The sequence below is a fragment of the Prionailurus bengalensis genome, chromosome E1 (genome assembly GCF_016509475.1).
Source record: "Prionailurus bengalensis isolate Pbe53 chromosome E1, Fcat_Pben_1.1_paternal_pri, whole genome shotgun sequence".
NCBI lineage: Eukaryota > Metazoa > Chordata > Mammalia > Carnivora > Felidae > Prionailurus > Prionailurus bengalensis.
The window spans coordinates 45,321,965-45,341,987 of NC_057347.1; the positions used below are offsets into that span (position 1 = coordinate 45,321,965).

Here is a 20,023-nt window from a genome sequence, read left to right on the forward strand (position 1 = left end):
GGCTGCTTTCGATTCTGTGTCTCCCTCTCTCTCTGCCTCTCCTCTGCTCGAGCTCTGTCTCTCTCTCAAAAATAATTAAACAAAAAAATTTTTAAAAATAAAATTTCATCAGTGCAATATTGTTTTAGCTCTCTCAGAAGAATAATTTTTGTTTCTAATTTCCATCTTGAATTAGGATTTTCTTAATTAGTTTCCTTTTCTATTTAAAATTTAGTATGTGCTTTAGACTGGTTTTTTGAAGTGACAACTTCCAAACTAGGTAAAAATATCTGGTATCCATGAAATCTTCAGATAGGTCTTCCTTAATTAACTTATTTAAATATGTACTAACTTATTTAAAATAGTAGTTATCCACTTTTTATTTATTTTATTTTCTCTGTCCAAAACTAGAATGAATGCTCCATGATTGCAGAGATTTTTGTTTGTTTTGTTCATTGCTGTATTTCCTGTGCCAAGAATAAGTACCTGATATATAGTAGTTACTAAATAAATACTGCTGAATGAATGAAATGATCTCTATGAGAATTGAGAACCCAAATTGATGAATGTATTATAAAATCTCAGGCAGTCAATTAGTGTGTGTGATTTTTAGAGAATCTTTACTTATACATAAAGTAAAGCTTAGAGTTACAAATTTATGGTGTTTTAATCTTATTAAAGTTCCTGATTTATTTCATAATCCTATTCCCTTTTTTCTCCAAGTTTGCTCTTCCCAAGTTTTAGAGTTGTGCTATTTTTATAAAATTGTTTGTTGCAGAATAAAAAGAGGAATAATATATGCAGGTTGATTTGCAAATTTTAACTTGTACTAGTATTTATTCATTTTTAATTAATACACATGGTATAAGTATGTCAAGAATTTGTCTGATTTTTTTCTTTTTTTCCCCCTTAAACATTTTTATATGAAAAAAGAACTTGAAAAAATGAATTATAGTGCATAAATATATCAAATCAACACATTGTACACCTTAAACTTTCACAATGTCATATGTCAGTTGTATCTCAGTAAACCTGCAGGGAGGGGGAAGGAAAGAAAATGAGCTCATGTACAAAAGACCCTAAAAATAAAATTAGGAGAAATTAATTTTTAAAAGTATACTAATTTTTATTAAATATTATAATTTTTAATATCATAATTTGTATTAAATGTCACAGATATAGATGTGAGAGTTTATTCATTTACTTATATCCCCTGAGCTTGTCTGTTAAAGTTTTTTTTCAAATCAGTGAGTGTAGTTGAATTCTAATAAAAACAGCTGAACTTAGTATGAACTTCATAACAACAAAATCAATGATCTCCATGTTCTTGAGCACAACTACCTGATCTCAGTTAAAAATGACCAGGAATGGCATCATCATCAGAGCTAACTAATAGTTAAATTGTGTTTCTTACCTTCTTGAAGATTTTGTTTGTATTATCTCTTTATTCAAAAGACGGAAATAAAAAATACAAAGCCATTTATAATGAGCTGAATGGGAGTCTGTATTATCTGTATTACCAGGGATGAAGAGATGGGATGAATACACACTTCTACTTTTGCTCCTTTCAGAAACCTGCTAAAAGATCAGTAAAGTGTGATTGGAGAAAAGCCAACATGGACACACTTTTAGAAACTGGAGAGTATGTGAATAATTAAAAACTGAACCCTAAATGCAATAACAGAGAAAGGCAAGAAAACAAACTGATTTACCCTCCAGAAAAAAAACTCAAGAATGGTAGCATGTGGAAATGGAGGCGAAAGGAAGATTAGTGGAAAGTCTGTTGAAGAAACACTTGATTCCTGAGACCTCTTCCACAAAATTAGCTAACCAGTCTGCCGGGCAAGTGCCCAGCTCCCCACTCCTAACCTTGGCAAAGCACAGAAGTTTATTTTTTTGGAATAAAATAGCAATTCTAGACTGGGAGACACCTAACAAACATAGTTGAGGGCAGTCCTGTACTGAAAATAGGACAGTGGGACTCCAGTTGTCTTTATCCTACTGGCTACCAGAGTGCTGGCAGTTAGGCCTTCATATTTCAGGCAGGAGGTTGGTGTAGTCTTTTCTGAAGAATCTGGCTAAAAAGAAAGACACAAAATGTAGTCATCAGAGATTCCTTAAATAAACAGCCCAGCTAGATCATTCTATGTGTCACAGCTCTCAATTAGCCTCTTAGTCCTCTTCTCTTGAATATTAGCAACTAACCAAGGGTTACTAGATATCTGAGGAAACCCTCTAAGGTATGAAATAGATTAAAATAAACAGAATAAAGCAACTTTGAGAGAACAAAGATTTTGCAGAGGAAAATAAAGGAACCATTATTGACATTCTTAGAGAAATAGAAGAAGATCATACAGTCTTTTAAGACTGTTTTTCTTTTTGTTGTGACTGCCTTGTACTCTTTCTTAGGAATCTGTAGGATATGATTCCTCAAAATGAGAAAGTCAGACAAATAAAAGGAAGATATAGGTTATAGGAAATAGGAAATTCAAAGGAGAAAGGTAAAGAAATCTTCAGGATGACAGTGAGAAGATAGGAAAAGAGGGCAACCAGCCTAGGTTAGAGTAGGTTAGAAGCTTCCAGAAGAGTTGTTTCATGAAAATGAGATTGATAGAAACCTGATGCATTTAATTATCTTTAGAAAAATTTTAAACAATTGGCAAAAGGCTTAGGGTTGAAAAGATGATAAATATATGAAATAAGTGAAAAAAGTTCTAAATTCAAGGGAAAACAGATAATGTGTAGGAATTGAGATTTTCTTCAGAATTAAGTCCTCAGTCCTTGAGGCAGGGTCTGGGGTAGCTGCTGTCCATGCTGGTCTTATAAGTTTATTCCAGTGTGGTATAAATATTTCCATTATTTGATTTGGGCCATTATAGTCAGGAAGGAGAGTTGTAAAGTCCAGTGAGCAAATGTGGTCTATGTGGCCTCTTTTTGTACAGTTGATAGATTTGATTTACTAAAACAAGTGGGATATTGACCTTTAGTTTTCTTGTCTTACAGTGCCTTTGTCTGATTTTGGTATCTGAGTAAGGTTGGCCTCTTAGAATAAGTTGAAACTTGAGAAAAATTTCCTCCTCTTCAATTTTCCTAGAACATTTTGTGTAGAACTGGTATTATTTCATCCTTAAATGTTTGATAGAATTTCTCAGAGAAGCATCGGGACCTGGAATTTTCTTTATGGGAAAGTTTTAAAATATAAATTAAATTTCTTTAATAAAATATGACTATTTGAATTATCCATTTCTTCTTGAATAACCTTTTAAAATCTGTAGAATCTTTAGTGATGTCCACCTTTTTCATTCTTGATATTGGTAATTTGGGTACTCTTTGAGATTATCATTCTGGGAAGAGATACATAAATTTTACTGATCTCAAAGAATCAATTTCAGTTTTCATTTATTTTCTCTATTGCTTTCCTATTTTGTATTTCATTGATTTCTGCTTTGCTCTTTATTATTTCCTTTCTTCTTCCTGCTTTGGGTGTAATTTCTTTTTCTTTTTCTGATTTCCTAAGGTAGAAGCTGAGGTCTTTGGAATTTTCTTTTTAGTACAGGAATTTTTGTACTATAAATTTCCCTCAATGTACTGCTTTAGCTGCATTTCACAGGATTTGATGAGTATGATTTCATTTAGTACAAAATACTGTCTGATTTTCCTTGTGTTGTCTTCTTTAACCCAGTATTATTTAGAAGTGTGTTGTTATAGTTTCCAAATATTCAAGAATTTTCCATATATCTTTCTTCTATTGATTTCTAATTTAATTTCATTGTGATCAAAGAACACACTTTCTGTGAGTTGAATCACTTTTTATTGAAACTTGTTTTGTGTTCCAGGAAATGATCTTATGTTCAGTATGCACTTGAAAAGAATGTGTATTATGCTCTTTTGGGGTAGAAGTTTCTATAAAATACCAATCTGGTCAAGCTGAATTGATAGTGTTGTTCATGTCTTCTATACCTTTGCTGATTTTCTGTCTGCTCATTCTCTCAATTATTAGGAAAGGAATATTGAAATCTCAAACTGTAAGTATAGATATATCTATTTCTCCTTTCTGTTCTATCCTGTTTCTCATACCACTGTTCTTCTGGTCAAAAAGGATCCCCCTTCTTCAGAGATTTAAGTATCCATTCAGTGACAGCTGTCAATAGTGAAATAGGTTTGTCTAGGGGTCAGAGCTAGAAGAAAAAGGTAAAAAGGGAAAAAAGCCAAAGGATTTTCCCCACTCTCTCTGTCCTATATGGAGCCCTCCTCACCCCCTTCATTCATACTCTCTAACCAGGAAGAGAAGACTTGTCTTGGATCTTTCCTTTCATCCCTGCTGTGCTGTTCCAAGATTTGGATTTGGATTTCCTTTGAATTCAGGCTGGGAGTTTGGGGACATAAAATAACAAGAGGAAATGTGCCACCAAATTGGTTGTCCTTCAAACTCTGGTTTCCTTCCACAATTTGCCTGCTACTTTTTATTTTTCAGAGTCTTCAGATAGCTATTCTATCTTCTTTACAGGGATTTTAGTTAGATTCAGTTAAGGTGGAGTATGCTTATTCCACCTTACCGCACAACTAGAGCTCTTCCATTTGATTATATTTTGTGTTTGCCTATCTGAAGGGGTAATACTCAAATTATTTAACAATTAACATGCCATAAACATCAACCAGAACAGATGGCAGTCTGTTCATAACATACACTAACTTTAAACAACTGATATGCCTGTATAGGTACATAATGCCTGCTAATCTGCCCTGCCTGATTGTGGATTCAGTTTCTATTTAATGTCTCTTCTCCAGTGATAATAACAGACATGTAATGTAAGGTGTCTGGTGAGCTATCTTATCCTTTAGGCATGATAAGCTCTCCTGTGTGTTAACTAACTAGCTTGGCCTCTGATCTGTCTCTCGGGTGCAATGGATTCTGACTCACACATACCACACTCACTGCTCTAGCTTAGGGGCAGAGACCTATGATGTCTTCTGCTTATCAAATGTGGGAGATGGTAGATGCCTGACTACTTGCAGTGAATCCAGTCCTACTCCACTCATTCAGATTGCTGCCCCTGGGCACTTCCTGCTCCTTGCATCTCACACTTCTGTGCTTAAAACAGACTTGGAAACACTCATCTTTCACAGTTATCCTCCTACGCATGCTCTGGGCTATAATTTCCTCATTCCAGTTGCATCTAGTTTGTGTCTTCCATGGATTTCTTAACATTTCTCCTCTATTATTGGCTTTTTAAAAATTTTATAATGCTTTAAGAATTTGTTCTTACAAATTCTGGGTGCCTGGGGGCACCTGGGTGGCCCATTCAGTTAAGCATCCAACTTTGGCTCAGGTCATGATCTCACAGTTTGTGAGTTCGAGCCCTGTGTAAGGCTCTGTGCTATCAGTTCAGAGCCTGGAGCTTGCTTTGGATTCTGTCTCCCTCTCTCTCTGCCCCTCCCCCACTCATGCTTTGTCTCTCAAAAAAATGAATAAACGTTAAAAAAATAAAAAAAACAAATTCTGGGTCCCTGGGTAGCTCAGTCTGTTCAGCATATGACTCTTGATTTCAGCTCAGGTCATGATCCCAGGGTTGTGGGATCAAGCCCTGCAGTGGGCTCTGTGCTGAGCTTGGAACCTGCTTAGGATTGACTCTCTGTCTCTCTCTCTCTCTCTCTCTCTCTGTCTCTCTCTCTCTCCCTCCCTCCCCCGCTTCTTCTGTCCCTCCCCCATTCACGTGTGTGTGTGCGCGCGCGCACCTGCACGTGCACTTTCTCTCTCTAAAAAAAAAAAAATTAAAATACTTTTTGACATTCCATACCACCTCAGTTATTGCCATTTTAGTCTGAACTACCATCATTTCTTTCCTTTAATAGTGTCTTATTTGCATTCTTGCCAATCTGTAGATCTGTAGTCTGTTGTCCATGTGATAGCTATAGTGCTCTTTTTTTTTTTAATTTTTTTTTTCAACGTTTATTTATTTTTGGGACAGAGAGAGACAGAGCATGAACGGGGGAGGGGCAGAGAGAGAGGGAGACACAGAATCAGAAACAGGCTCCAGGCTCTGAGCCATCAGCCCAGAGCCCGATGCGGGGCTCGAACTCACGGACCGCGAGATCGTGACCTGGCTGAAGTCGGACGCTTAACCGACTGTGCCACCCAGGCGCCCCTATAGTGCTCTTAATAAAACAAATCAAATCATATATTTCCCCAGACTTGAAATAAAATTCTTCAGTAGCTTTCTATCACATTCAGAATAAACTCCAGGCTTTATTATTCCCTATAGGGCCCTACTTTAATTGCCATTTTCCTAGTACTCTAACTCTGGGCTCTCCCTCTCCTTCCACAGTTTATTTTGCTTCCTCTTTGCTGACCTTTTTATTTAAATATGTTGAATATTTTCTATTTAGGCCTATACACTTGCTCTTTCTTGAATAAAAGGCTGTAGATTTCTCCTTAGGCCAAAGAGGTCTTCTGTGACCATCCTATGAAATATGTAGCCCTAACCTTCGTGGTATTTATCACTACCTGAAAATATTTATTTACTTGTTTTTTTGTTATCTTAACTACCAGAAAATAGGGTTTATTTGAGCAGAGACTTTATCTTGTTCACCATTCTTGCCCTAGAACACTTGCATATATGAATTTGTCAGTATTTGTTGAGTAAAAGAATGAGCAAGTAGCACTTAGGGTGCTTGGGAAGGTATATGGATGTGCCTAGGCCACATAGTGATTCAGTGTTCACTTCTGTTACTTAACTAATAAAGTAAAGCAGTGTAAGAAATTTCTTAAATGTGGGTAGTTTATCAGACTACCAACTACCTATTGATTAGTGAAATGAGGCCCTTGGAATTTGATTCTAAAACTGATTGTTCCAGTTAAGCTTCTAAGTTAAGGTCTTCTGAGGTTGGGTGGTTATTTTCTCCTTTCCAGTATAGCATATTGTATATAATCGGATTACATTATTTATTGTATTTAGTCTTTTTTTTTTTTTAAGTTTATTTATTTTGAGAGAGAGAGGGAAAGCATGAGCAGGGAAGGAGCAGAAAGAGAGAATCCCAAGCAGGCTCCCTGCTGTCAGATTGGAGCCCACCGTAGGGCTCAATCTCACAAACTATGAGATCATGACCTGAGCGGAAATGACTAGTCAGAAGCTTAGCCAACTGAGCCACCCATTTGCTCCTTATTTGTTGTATTTAGCCTTATTTGTCTGATGCATCCCGATTTTTCCTAGTAATTTAAGAGTTCACTAACAGTAGGATCTTTGCATCTAGCACAGTGCCAGTATCTTGTATTTAAGCCATTCAGTTGACCAAGGAAGCTCATCAGTTCTATGAATTCCAGTTCTGTATTTCATGTGTTACTTCATCACAAGTAGTTTTGGTGTACTGGCTCTATTTTCTGCAGCAAATGATTTTTCTTTTTCTTTTTTTTTTTTTTCAACGTTTATTTATTTTTGGGACAGAGAGAGACAGAGCATGAACGGGGGAGGGGCAGAGAGAGAGGGAGACATAGAATCGGAAGCAGGCTCCAGGCTCTGAGCCATCAGCCCAGAGCCTGATGCGGGGCTCGAACTCACGGACCGCGAGATCGTGACCTGGCTGAAGTGGGACGCTTAACCGATTGCGCCACCCAGGCGCCCCGCAAATGATTTTTCATTAGAGGTCATCCATATATGTAACAGAACTTATTTGGTTCTAAATATTAAATAAATGCATGAGTCATTGTGATATGGTTGAAACGCAATTTTTATTTACTTTTGCAAGGATGGTACTATGCAGGCATCAGGCTCTGATCACACAAAATGCATGTTGATGTAATAATGCTCATGACCTGTTCATGCTGGAAGACTGGGAAACTGTACAGTGTTTGGCTTTGCTTGATTCCCATTATCTGTATCCAGTTTTATTTGCTTAGTACATGCTGGTGCATTTATAGGAATAATGTACTCAATTGTCAAATGTGATGTCTTCTTTCCTTGCTAATATATAAAATATTTAGCATAAGTGAGATGTTCATGCTCTTGAAACATGCACAAGTTATTTTTCAGTCTGGTAAGTTACAGAGATTTCTCTATTAAGAAACCAACATTGGCTTTATTAAACCAACGTTGTTTTATTACATAAAATAAGGAAAATTATGTCAGTATTTAGCGTGTCATTTTTGTGTCATTGTAAGAGTATATCTGGTATAGTAGCATTGCTAGAGAATAAGATTTTTTATTGTTTTAATAGTTTATCGTTGTGATAAAAAATCATTTAGCTTTCAAAATAGATTGCTTTGAGAATAAAGAAAATAAAACTTTAATAATACCTATGCGCCAGGCTCTGGATGAGGTGCTCTCACATAATCCTCATTTAATTTGCAGAATAATGCCATGAAGTAGGTATTATTTTCCATAGGAAAATATTTCAGACATTGTACTAATCTATATCAGAAGTTTCAATCCGCTTTGTTGGTAGCATGTACTTAGAACCTTTCTGTTCTGATATTTAAAATACAATTTAGGGCACCCACATGGCTCAATTGGTTAAGTAAGAGTCCCAGTCTTGATTTCAGCTCACGTCACAATCTCATGGTTCATGAGTTAGAGCCCGTGTTGGGCTCCACTCTGACAGGAGGGAACCTGCTTGGGATTCTCTCTCTTCTTCTCTCTCTCTGTACCTGCCCCACTTGCGCATGCATGTGATTTCTCTTTCCCAAAATAAACATTTAAAAAAATAAAATACAAATTTGTTTGTTAGTGGGTGGATAAGATCCAGAAGAAAAGATCTGACCTTAAATGATAAATCCCTCTGAAGTATCTTTATTTCTAGTCCTATATTTCTTCTGAGATTTAACTTAAAATACTGATTAATCTTTGTGTAATATTCTTTTCCATAAAATTAAACTTGAAATTGGCCCTTTTTCCAACAACTTCTTACTATCTTGATGTTCTAGGGATAATTCAGAATGTGTTTACATATTTTAGCCATGCTTTATATTTCTTAACTTGAGATATAATAATTTTACTAATTAAAAAATTACTTTTCACCAACAAGGTAGATATTTTAAAAGAACACATTAAGGCTTCTTTAGCTTCCACTACCCTAAAGTAACCAATATTAACCATATTCAGTCTGTATCCTGCCATGCTTTTTCCCTGAGCTCATACTGGCATATGCAGGTAGGGGTGTGTGTGTGTGTGTGTGTGTGTGTGTGTGTGTGTGTGTGAGAGAGAGAGAGAGAGAGAGAGAGAGAGAGGGAGAGAGAGAGAGAGAGATTAAATTTGAAGATTTTAAAAAATAAAATGCAATTTTAGTTCTGTTTTCTCCCAGTTAACAAGATAGCATGACCATCCCTCCAGTAACATTTAATTTCTAACTTTTAAAAATCTGTATAATGGTTCACAGCGTAAGTAATCTATAATTTATTTCACCATTTCCTCATATATATTGTTCAGATTTACAAACCGGTTCATATTCATTCATCTAGTAATATATCAAACTCTTGGCATATGCAACCCCAAACACGTTTTGTGTCAGAACATGCTAAGTATTCTACTTTGCATTCTGATAATTGGCCTAGTTAACACTAGAAATCTTGTGGAAACCTCTCCCTGCTTATCCATATTTATGAAAGAAAAGGAATAAAAGAATGGCAACTAAAAAGGTTGGAAAAGGTATCTTTCCAAACATCTAGAAAGATTTTGACTTAAAATATTCGTGGGGTGCCTGGGAAGCTCAGTTGGTTAAGAATTCAACTCTTGATTTCGGCCTCAGGTCATGATCTCATGGTTTCTTGAGTTCAAGCCCTGCATTGGGCTACCCAATGGCAGTGTGGAGCTTGCTTGGGATTTTCTCTCTGTCCCTCCCCACTCACACTCGCTCGCTCTCTAAATAAATAAATAAACTTTGATATATATACATACATATACATGTGTATGTATATACTTATCAGAGTTTTTCTGACAAATGAAAATCGTAAAACCTCTTTGAAAAACTTCATAACCTTTAATGAAGGACCATACAAAATTGGATAACAAAGGATGAAGAAGAAACCTGTTAGTAGAGCCTGGGATAAAGTTATTAGTGAGTACATTTTTTGTTTTGTTTTATTTGAGGTACAGGTTGGATTTAGTCTTATTCCCAGTGAGAGATTAAAGAGCTGGTTCCCACAAGGGGGCAGACTAAGACTACCTGAAAACCTTCATACTGTAAAGAATATTTTAAATTCATGGTTGATTTATTAAGAAGGAAGAGGAAATTACCTGGGGCTAGAAATGAGTAGAAAGATAACTGGCTGACCATCCCATGAATGGTGCCATATATTGGGGGCATCCACCTACCTCATCCCCAGTGTAAGCATGGACTGTTGGCATATTGGACACTCCGCTGTGGCTATGGGCAGATTGGCCTTGGTGAGTGGAAATCCATATTGCTGAGCCCATGATAAATTCCATCCCTGCTACCATGGCCACTTTGTTAATAAGCTGTTTGGACAAGGCTAGAGTGGCTGTGTAAAAAGACTGGCTGAGTCCTCCAAATAGGTCATGTGGTCTTCTATGTTGTTCAGCATCTTCTCTGCAGTTTGCTCTTTGGTAAGCATTCACATAGGACATAAATTGCTTCTTTTTGGGGGCGCCTGTGTGGCTCATTCAGTTAAGTATCTGAGTTCAGCTCAGGTCATGATCTCATAGTTCGTGAGTTCAAGCCCTGCGTCGGGCTCTGTGCTGACAGCTCAGAGCCTGGAGCCTGTTTCTGATTCTTTGTCTCCCTCTCTCTCTGCCCCTCCCCTGCTCATGCTCTGTCTCTGTCTCAAAAATAAATAAACATAAAAAAAATTATAAAGTCAATAAATTGCTTCATTTATTCTGTGCCCTTTCAAAAGAGGTCTGTTCATATGCCTCATCCCCAGATTTCCTTGTCACTAGTTTTCTAATTACTCCTTTCAAATCTCTGAATATCCATTAAACATTCTCCTTGAGTCAGCATAGGATAGTTCCTCTGTCATCTTTATTCCTAGGCAAAGTGAACAACTAGGGACCCTGTTCAAATTTCTGCCACTGGAATGGTTTCCCTTCACTAACGTCCTTCAAGACTACCACACATTGGGGTTATAGTGTTGTTATCTGCATGTTATCATGCAGGGCTATCAGTAAATATGCCTGATTTTTTTTTTTTCAGTGAGATGGTCATAGAGAATTTACTAGGTTAAGTAAAAAGAAGCTATAGCAAGAGTAGGAACTTTGGGCATCTGGGCTACTTGCTCATGCAAATTATTTGTGTGTTCAGGACCTGCTCAAGCCTAATCTTGTGTACATTTCTTCCTTTTGCTGCAGTGCTGCAGTACACACCCAATCATATTGATTTGTTGGTTCAACAGTACTTAGTTCACGATGGGCTGCTAAGGTCCTATGGTAAGCCAAAAGCTAATTTTCAATAAAGGGTAGTATTTACATAGGATGGCATAGTTTTTGTTGTTTGTTTGCTTTTACAAAGTACTAGAGATCTTCCCTGAATAGTTCTGCAATAACAATGTAAGAGCCCTATATACCATAGATACTTGAAGCAACGTTGGATCTGTTGGGTTATATAACCCAAGAGGCGAAGTAGCCCATATTTGCACAGCCTCCTGTTGGTTTGGGTCTCTCTCATATCCAGCAGTGTTGGTAAATGGTTCACAGTAGCATAACCAAATGAAGTACAGATTGCTTGAAAAAATCAAGGAGGTATAGGCATTGTACCTCTTTCCCAGATGTAAGAGAGAGTAGATGCAACAACCTCTTCACCTTGGAAAGGATATTTTGGATTGCTCGAGACCAGAGGGTTCATAGAAATTTCAGTGTGGAATACCTCTGAATTTTTGTGGGATTTATTTCCCACTCTCTGGCATGCATGTTTTTACCACAGTATCTAGATCAGTTGCTGCTTCCTGTTCATGCTTAATCATCATGAAATTATCAGTATAGTAGACCAGCAAAGGTGTCCTATGAAATGGAGGGATAGTTAAGATTATTATCTAGACTAGGAGAATTAATAGGAGGTTGGAGAGTGAAAATATATAGCTGACTCTAACACCTGAATGCATACTGTTGCTGATTATCTCATTCTCTGGTCAAGAACTGCAAACCAGATATCAGGGATATGTTGATTTGCTTTAGCAACAAAACCACATCTAGAATAGTAGTAGCATTGGGAGTCACAACCTGAGTAAGTTATAGAAATACACTGGTATTCTCCAAGATTTGTCTGTCTTCTGCACAGACCATATAGGTAGGTTGAATGTGGATGTGGGAAGAGTCATCACCCTTGAATCTTTCCAGTTTTTAGTGATTGGATCACTTTTACCATATATTCTAGAGATGGATTAAACTTATTTCTGGATATAGGTCTAGTACTTCACTATCCAGTACAGTATCATTGGCCACATGTGCCTATTGAATACTTGAAGTGTGGCTGGTTTGAAGGGAGATGTGTTGAATGTGTAAAATATATACCAGATTTGAGACTAGTCTATCTATCTGTTCATTACAAGAATGTTTGCCTTTACTTATTGAAGCATTGTTGTAATAGTTGCATAAGGTCTTTAATTCTAACATCTGTGTTTTTTTAATTCTAACATCTGTGTAATGTCAGGAATGCTTTTGTTTATGAACTTTTTTTTTCTCATGTTGAGATTTTCCTGTTTCTTCATATGACATATAATTTGGATTATATTCTGAACATTTTGAATATTATATATGATACCATGGGTTTTACTTAAATCCTAAGGAGAATGTTGATTTTTTTTGTGTGGTCAATGGCCAGATGGCCAGGAAATATTCAGGACACAGTTTCCTACCTGCCCTCCTACCTGCCCCATTGTCAGTTTGGTTTTCTAAGTATTTGCAGTGCTATTTAGATAGGTCCCATGTATGTGACCCAATGTCCATTCTGGGATCATTGTAGTGGTACATCTTGTTGCTCTGTCCTCAAAGCCTATGGTATGCCTTTTAGGGTCAGATCCATGCACACAGAGCTCTGAGTCCAGAAGTTCATACTCAACTCGATGGGATTGTTTTCTTGATATCCCTTCTCACCCCAATCTTACAATTTCCAGCTCCCTCCTTTCCCAGCACTCTTGCTAAGAAACAGACTCAATTTTTTTGTGCTGTTAGATTGCTGTAACTGTTTATATCTAAATCAAGTGATAAAAGGACAGAGGGAGAGCAGGAAAGCAGGGATGATTTACCCTTTGGGGTAAATTATACTCTTGGGATCACAATTCTTGGGGTCAGAGAAAGGGTTCCATTTTCCCAGGGTTTTAGGTACCTGCCCACTCACTACTACCATCTCTGTGTTGCTTCTGACATAGAATTGCCTGGACACTGGGATAGAAGATAAGGGGGAAAAGGGATTTCCCTGGTTTCTGAGACCAATAAAGGCCCTCTTTCCTGCTCCTCACCAACAAGGGAGGGATTTTCTTGGAGCTTTTTCTTACCTGGTATATATACACTTCTGAGTTTTGAGTGTCCAGGTCAGGCAGTACCTGAGGGAAAAAAACATGGTAAACTCATCACCACTTCAATGAAAGTTCATACTTGGTACTCCTTTCCCAATCTGCCAGGTACTGTTAATTTTCAGAGTCCTCAGATAGCTATTCTATGCAACCTTTATGTTTGTTTTTTATGTTTGTGCATTTAAAATCTCTAAAACTAAATTTTATGTTTTAGAGTAGTTTTAGGTTCACACCAAAACTAAGTAGAAAGTACATAGTTCCCAGATGCCTCTTGGACCCACATATACATAGCCTTGTCCGTTATCAACATCCCTCACCAGACTGGTACATTTGTTCTAAAAGACGAACCTACCTTGATATATCATTATCACCTAAAGTCCACAGTTTACAGTAGGGTTTACTCTTGATGTTGTACATTCAATGGGTTTTGACATTTTTATAATGTGTCCACAATTATAGTATTATAGTTTCACTGCCCTAAAAATCCCCTATGCTCCGGCTGTTCATCCCTCCCTCCCCCTAATCCCTGGAAACCACTTATCTTTTTAGCGTTTCTATACTTTTGCCTTTTCCTGAGTGGAAAAGTCAGAATCATATAGTATGTACCCTTTTCCAGTTAGCTTCTTTCACTTAGTAGTGTGCATTCAAGGTGCCCCAGTATCTTCTCATGACTTGATAGCTCATTTCTTCTTGGTACTGAATGATATTCTATTGCCTGGATCTACCACAGTTTATTTATCCATTCATAAACTGAAGGATGTCTTGGTTGTTTCCAAGTTTTGACAATTATGAATAAAGCTGCTATAAACAACCATGTACAGGTTTTTGTGAGAATATATATTTGACTCATTTGGGTATGTACCAAGGAGCACAATTGCTGAATCGGAAGATTCGTGTATGTTTAGTTTTGTAAGAAACTGCCACACTGTCTTCCAAAGTGGCTCTCCCATTTTGCATTCTCACCAGCAGTGAATGAGAGTTCCTGTTGCTCCACATCCATGTCAGCATTTGGTGTTGTCAGTGTTTTGGAATTTGGCCATTTTAATAGGTGTGTGGTGGTTTAATTTGTAATTCTTTAATGACATATAATGTTGAACATCTTTTCATGTTTCTTTGCCAGATATTCTTCATCTATTCTTCAGTGATATGCCTGTTCAGATCTTTTTTTTTTTTTTTTTTAATTTTTTTTTCAACATTTATTTATTTTTGGGACAGAGAGAGACAGAGCATGAACGGGGGAGGGGCAGAGAGAGAGGGAGACACAGAATCGGAGACAGGCTCCAGGCTCTGAGCCATCAGCCCAGAGCCTGACGCGGGGCTCGAACTCACGGGCCGCGAGATCGTGACCTGGCTGAAGTCCGACGCTTAACCGACTGCGCCACCCAGGCGCCCCTCTTTTTTTTTTTTTTAACTGTGGTTTCCATATTCTTGTTTTTGAGCTTGTATATTTTAGATAACTGTCCTGTATTACATTTGTCTTTTGCAGAATCAGGTGCTCAACTGCCTGAGCCACCCTGGTGCCCCACCAGAGCCAAAGTTTTAAATTTTTAACGAGTCTAGCTTATTATGTCTTTTATGGATCATGCCTTTGGGGTTGTATCTAAAAAGTCACTGCCATACCCAGGGTCATCTAGATTTTCTCCTGTGTTATCCTCTAGGAGTTTTATAGTTTTGCATTTATATTTAGGTATATATTTAGGTATATAATCTATTTTGAGTTAATTTTTTGTGAAAGGTGTAAGGTCTGTGTCTAGGTTCATTTTTTTGAATGTGGATGTCCAGTCCTCCTAGTACCATTTGTTGAAAATACTATCTTTTCTCCAATGCTGCCTTTACTCCTTTGTCAATGATCAGTTGACTATAGTTATGTGAGTCTGTTTCTGGATTCTCCATTTTCTTACATTGATCTATTTGTTCTTTCACCACTATGACACTGCCTTGATTCCTAATAGCTTTATAGGAAATTTTGAAGTTCAGTGTCTGTTCCCTGGCTTTCTTTTTCTCCTTCAAATATTGAGTTGACTTTTTGGGTCTTTTGCCATTCCAAATAAACTTTAGCTGCAGTTTGTCAATATCAGCAAAGTAACTTCCTGGGATTTTATTGGGATGACATTGATTCTGTCAGATCAATTTGGGAAAAACTGACATTTTGGCAATATTGATTCTTCCTATCCATGAACATGGAATATCTTTCCATCTATTTAGATCTTTGATTACTTTCATCAGAGTCTTGTAGTTTCCCTTATATAGTTCTTGTACATATGTTGTTAGAGTTATATCTAAGTATTTCATTTTTAAAATTCATAGTCTGATAATTCCAACATCCCTGCCATACCTGTGTCTGGTTCTGATGCATGTTCTGTCTCTTCAAATTGTATGTTTTTGCCTTTTAGTGTGCCTTATAAGTTTCTGCTGAAAAGTAGGCACGACATACTGCATAAAATAAACTGTGGTAAATAGTAATGTAATTGTAAGGTGTCAGGGAGGGGAAGGTGCTCTGTAGACCTAGAATTAGGTCAATAAGCCTGTGTGCCCATATACCCTGAACTTCACCAGTGCTTCTCAGTTGTTGTTTTTCCCCCTCCCTGTTAGGAAGCTGGAAATGAGCTCTCTGCATTCTTTCAAGGGTTTAAACTTGGCATTCAATGGGAGAGTAAAGTGGAATATGCTTATTCCATCTTTCCTGGAACTGGAACCTAATCATGTTTTTCAAATATGTAATCATACTGATACTTGTAAAACACTCATATGATTTATTTCCTTGTATTCTCTTATGTAGAACAAGAGAAAATTTTGGGCTGAAGGCTTTCCTACATGGTATATATTCATGGATTTCTTTCCAGTATGAATTATGTCTTTAAAGGCAAGAGGGATCATTGAAGCCTTTCCCACATTCATTATATATATAAGCCTTCTCTTCTGTAAGTGTGTTCACATTTTTCCCATGGGATGAGTGACTTCTGAAAACATTTTCACAGTCATTGCATTCGTTGACTTTCTTCCCAGGATGTATTTATATGTGTTGGGTAAGTTTAAAGTTTCTGTAGAAAGCTTTCCTGAATTCATCACAGTCATTGTGTTTCTTCCCTGGGTGTGTTCACATAGGCATTGTGAGCTTACTGTTTCTACTGAAAGCTTTTTCTCAGTCGTTTGTGCTTATAGAGTTTCTTCCCAGCATGGATGCTTTGGTAAGAAGTAAAATGAGTGATCCTGTTGAAGGCTTTCTCATAGTCTTTGTGTTCATGGAGTTTCTGCCCAATGTGTATTCTCTTGTGCATCACAAGTCTAGAGATGTTTCTGAAGAATTTTCCACACTGTTTACATTAATAAAGTTTGTCTCCAGTAAAATCTCATGTATATTTGGGGGATGACTACACACTGGACGCTTTCCTGCTCTGAAATTATTTGAAGGGTTTCTCTTCATTTTAATTCCCCCATGTCTCTGAAGAGTATAATGGTTACTGAAGGCTTTCTTAGAATTCTTACATTTGTGATTTGTTTCTCCTTTATGATTTCTCCTGCAAAATAAGATTAGTGCTCCCTCTGAAGTCTTTTCCATGTAGATTACATTCATACAGTTTATCTCATTAAGATTCCCTTTTATTTGCATCTCATTTATGCAGACAGTGTAGTGAAAAGCTGAAAGCGTTCCCTCTCTGATATCTCCTATCACTTCTTTTCTTCAACTGTGCCTAGAGATCCTAGCCAGTGCATTAAAGCCTCTGTAAGGAGAGATGTTCTTTCTGTACTAAGATCAGGATGGTAAGAAAACACTGAAAAAAGACCATAGGGCAGAGCATTCCAGGCAGATGGAAAGTCCAGAGCCACACCCCCAAAGAAGATTGGGAGCCTGAGTCAGCTCTGCCACCTCTGCCCAACCAAGGGCTACCCCAGTATCCAAGTCTCAATTATGCCAAGGGGCAGGAACAATAAATAAACCAGAGAACGTTTCTACTGTTATGAGCTTTCATTGTAGAGAAGCGAGACAAATAAAAGAACCAGGTAATTTCAGGTTGTGATAAGTGCCATCAAGAAAATAAAATAGGATTGGGTGACAGAGAATGAAAAGTGGGGAAAAGAGTGAATGGTAACTTTAGGTTAGTCCTGGTAGGCCTCTCTGAGGAGGGAGCATTTGAGCCAGAACCTTTTAAGACAGAGGAAAGCCAGCTTTGCAGGGGTACCTGGACTAAGCATTTTAGGCAGAAGAAGACAAAAGCCTGAAGTTGAGAATAAATTTGGCCAGATCAAGGAACTGGAAGAAAGGCAGATGTGATGGAAGCATTTTGAATTGAGGGCAAAAGTGAAAAATGATGGCATCAGAGAATTAAGTAGGTGGGGCCAGGTTGTAGGGGGCCTTAAAGAATATGGTAAGGATTTTCAGTTCTAATTGTCTTCTGGTACTGACTGACTATGTGATCCTGTATTAGCTATTAAACTTCCTCTGCCTTGTTTGTGATTAATACAGGAACTTGTGAGAATGTTGCAGACTCAGAGTGATAAAAATCTTGCTTTAAACCTTGCCAAGGTTTAAATTATTAGGAAAAATTTAGGCCAAATCCCTTTGCTTTAGAAATATATGAAAGCACTTTGACAAATTATGCATTAACTATGTCATGTTTCACATGCCTACACTTGTTGTAGGGGCCAGTTTATCACCTATGCTCTTATTTTTCCTATATACTTAAAAAAATAGTCTTTAGTGGCACACCTGGGTGGCTCAGTTGGTTGAGCATCCAACTTTGGCTTAGGTCATGATCTCACAGTTCATGAGTTTGAGGCCCGTATTGGACACTGTGCTGACAGCTCGGAGCCTGGAGCCTGCTTCCGATTCTTTGTCTCCCTCTCTCTCTGCCCCTCTCCCACTTGCACTCTGTCTCTCTTTCTCTCAAAAATAAACAAACATTAAAAAAAATGTTTTTAAGATAGTCCTTAGTGAAATAAAATATGCAATCAGAAAAGTTTACAAATCATAACTATACAGTCAATATATTATCACAAAGTATTGTAGGGTTTTTTAAAGTCAGCTTATTGAAGTTTAATTTATATATGGTAAAATTTATGCCTCTTAAATATATAGTACCAAGAAATTTTGCAAACATATATGGTCATGTAACTATCACTAAGATCAAATATAGATCATTTCCATCATTATGTAAAAGTTTCAACATACCCTTTTATAATCAGTCTGTCCCTCTCCCCCACCCCAATCCCTGCCAACTCCTTGGTCTGTATTCTGTTACTACAGTATACTTAATTCTATAGATGAAACCATATAGTATGTAGCCTTTTGACTGTGGCTTCTTATGCTTTAACGCATTTGAGTTTCATCTATTTTTTGGGTTTTTTTTTTTGTATTTTTGTATATGTGAGTAGTTTATTCTGTTTTATTGCTGAGTAACGTTCCATTATATGTATATCCTACAATTTTGTTGATCTATTCACCAGTTGATGGACATTTGGATAGTTTCCCATTTTTGAAAATTATGAATAAATCTAATTGCGTGTTTGTGGTGAGGGTGGTGGGGGGTCAATGTGTCTTCATTTCTTCTGGGTAGATTTCTAGGTATTGGATTCCTGAGTTGTATGTTAAGTTTATATTTAAACTACCAAATTTATATTTAAACTACCAACAACCTAGTGTTGTATACCATTTTGTATTCTCACTAGCGGTATATAAGATTTTGAGTTCTTTCTTCCCAGCACTTGGTTTGTCGGCATTTTGTTTTTTAATTTTAGCCATTTCACAAGGTGTGTAGTGACATCCCTGATTTGCATTTCCCTGGTGATCAGTGGCGTTGAGCATCTTTTCATGTGTGTGTCAGACATCTATATCTCTTAATGAAGTGTCTGTTTAGATCTTTTGCCAATTTTTTTTGAATTGGAGTTGTTTCTTGTTATTGAATTAAAAGACTTCTACCTATATTCTAAAACCAGTCCTTCATCATATATGTGTTTTGCAAATGTATTCTCTCAGTTGGTACTGGGTTTTTAATTTTCTAAGTGCCTTTTGAAGAGTAGATATTTTAAACATTTATGAGTTCCAACTTACCACTTTTTATAGTTCATCTTTTTTGGGTCCATTGTAATAAATCTTTGCCTGACACAAGTTCACCAGGTTTTATTCTAAAAGTTTTATAGTTTTGGGTTTTACATTAAGGTCTATGATTCACTTCAACTTGATTTTTGTATGTGGTGAAGGTTTAGGTCAAGATTTGTTTTTGCATATGAATATCCACTTGTTCTAAAACTATTTGTTGAAAAGATTATCCTTTAAACACTGGATTGCCTGTACACCTTTGTCAAAAATTTAACTAGGAGTGCCTGAGTGGCTCAGTTGGTTAAGCATCTGAGTCTTGATTTTGGCTCAGGTCATGATCTCATTGTCGTAAGACTGAGGGTGGCATTGGGCTCTGCACTGACAGTGCAGAGCCTACTTAGGATTCTCTCTTTCAAGATAAATAAATAAACATTAAAAAAATTACTTGACTATATCTGTGTGAGTCTTTTTTGGGACTCTGTACTGTTGATTTTGTGTACATTCTTTGGCCAGTACCACACACTCACTGGATTACTGTCACGTTACAGTAA

The 20,023-nt window shown here is 37.1% G+C and overlaps 1 protein-coding gene across 7 annotated transcripts in view; it reads left to right on the forward strand.

Annotated features, from left to right (window-relative positions):
- TANC2 (tetratricopeptide repeat, ankyrin repeat and coiled-coil containing 2) overlaps positions 1–20,023 on the forward strand; it is a 384,022-nt gene that overhangs the window by 121,053 nt on the left and 242,946 nt on the right. The gene's annotated exons all lie outside the window — the stretch shown is intronic.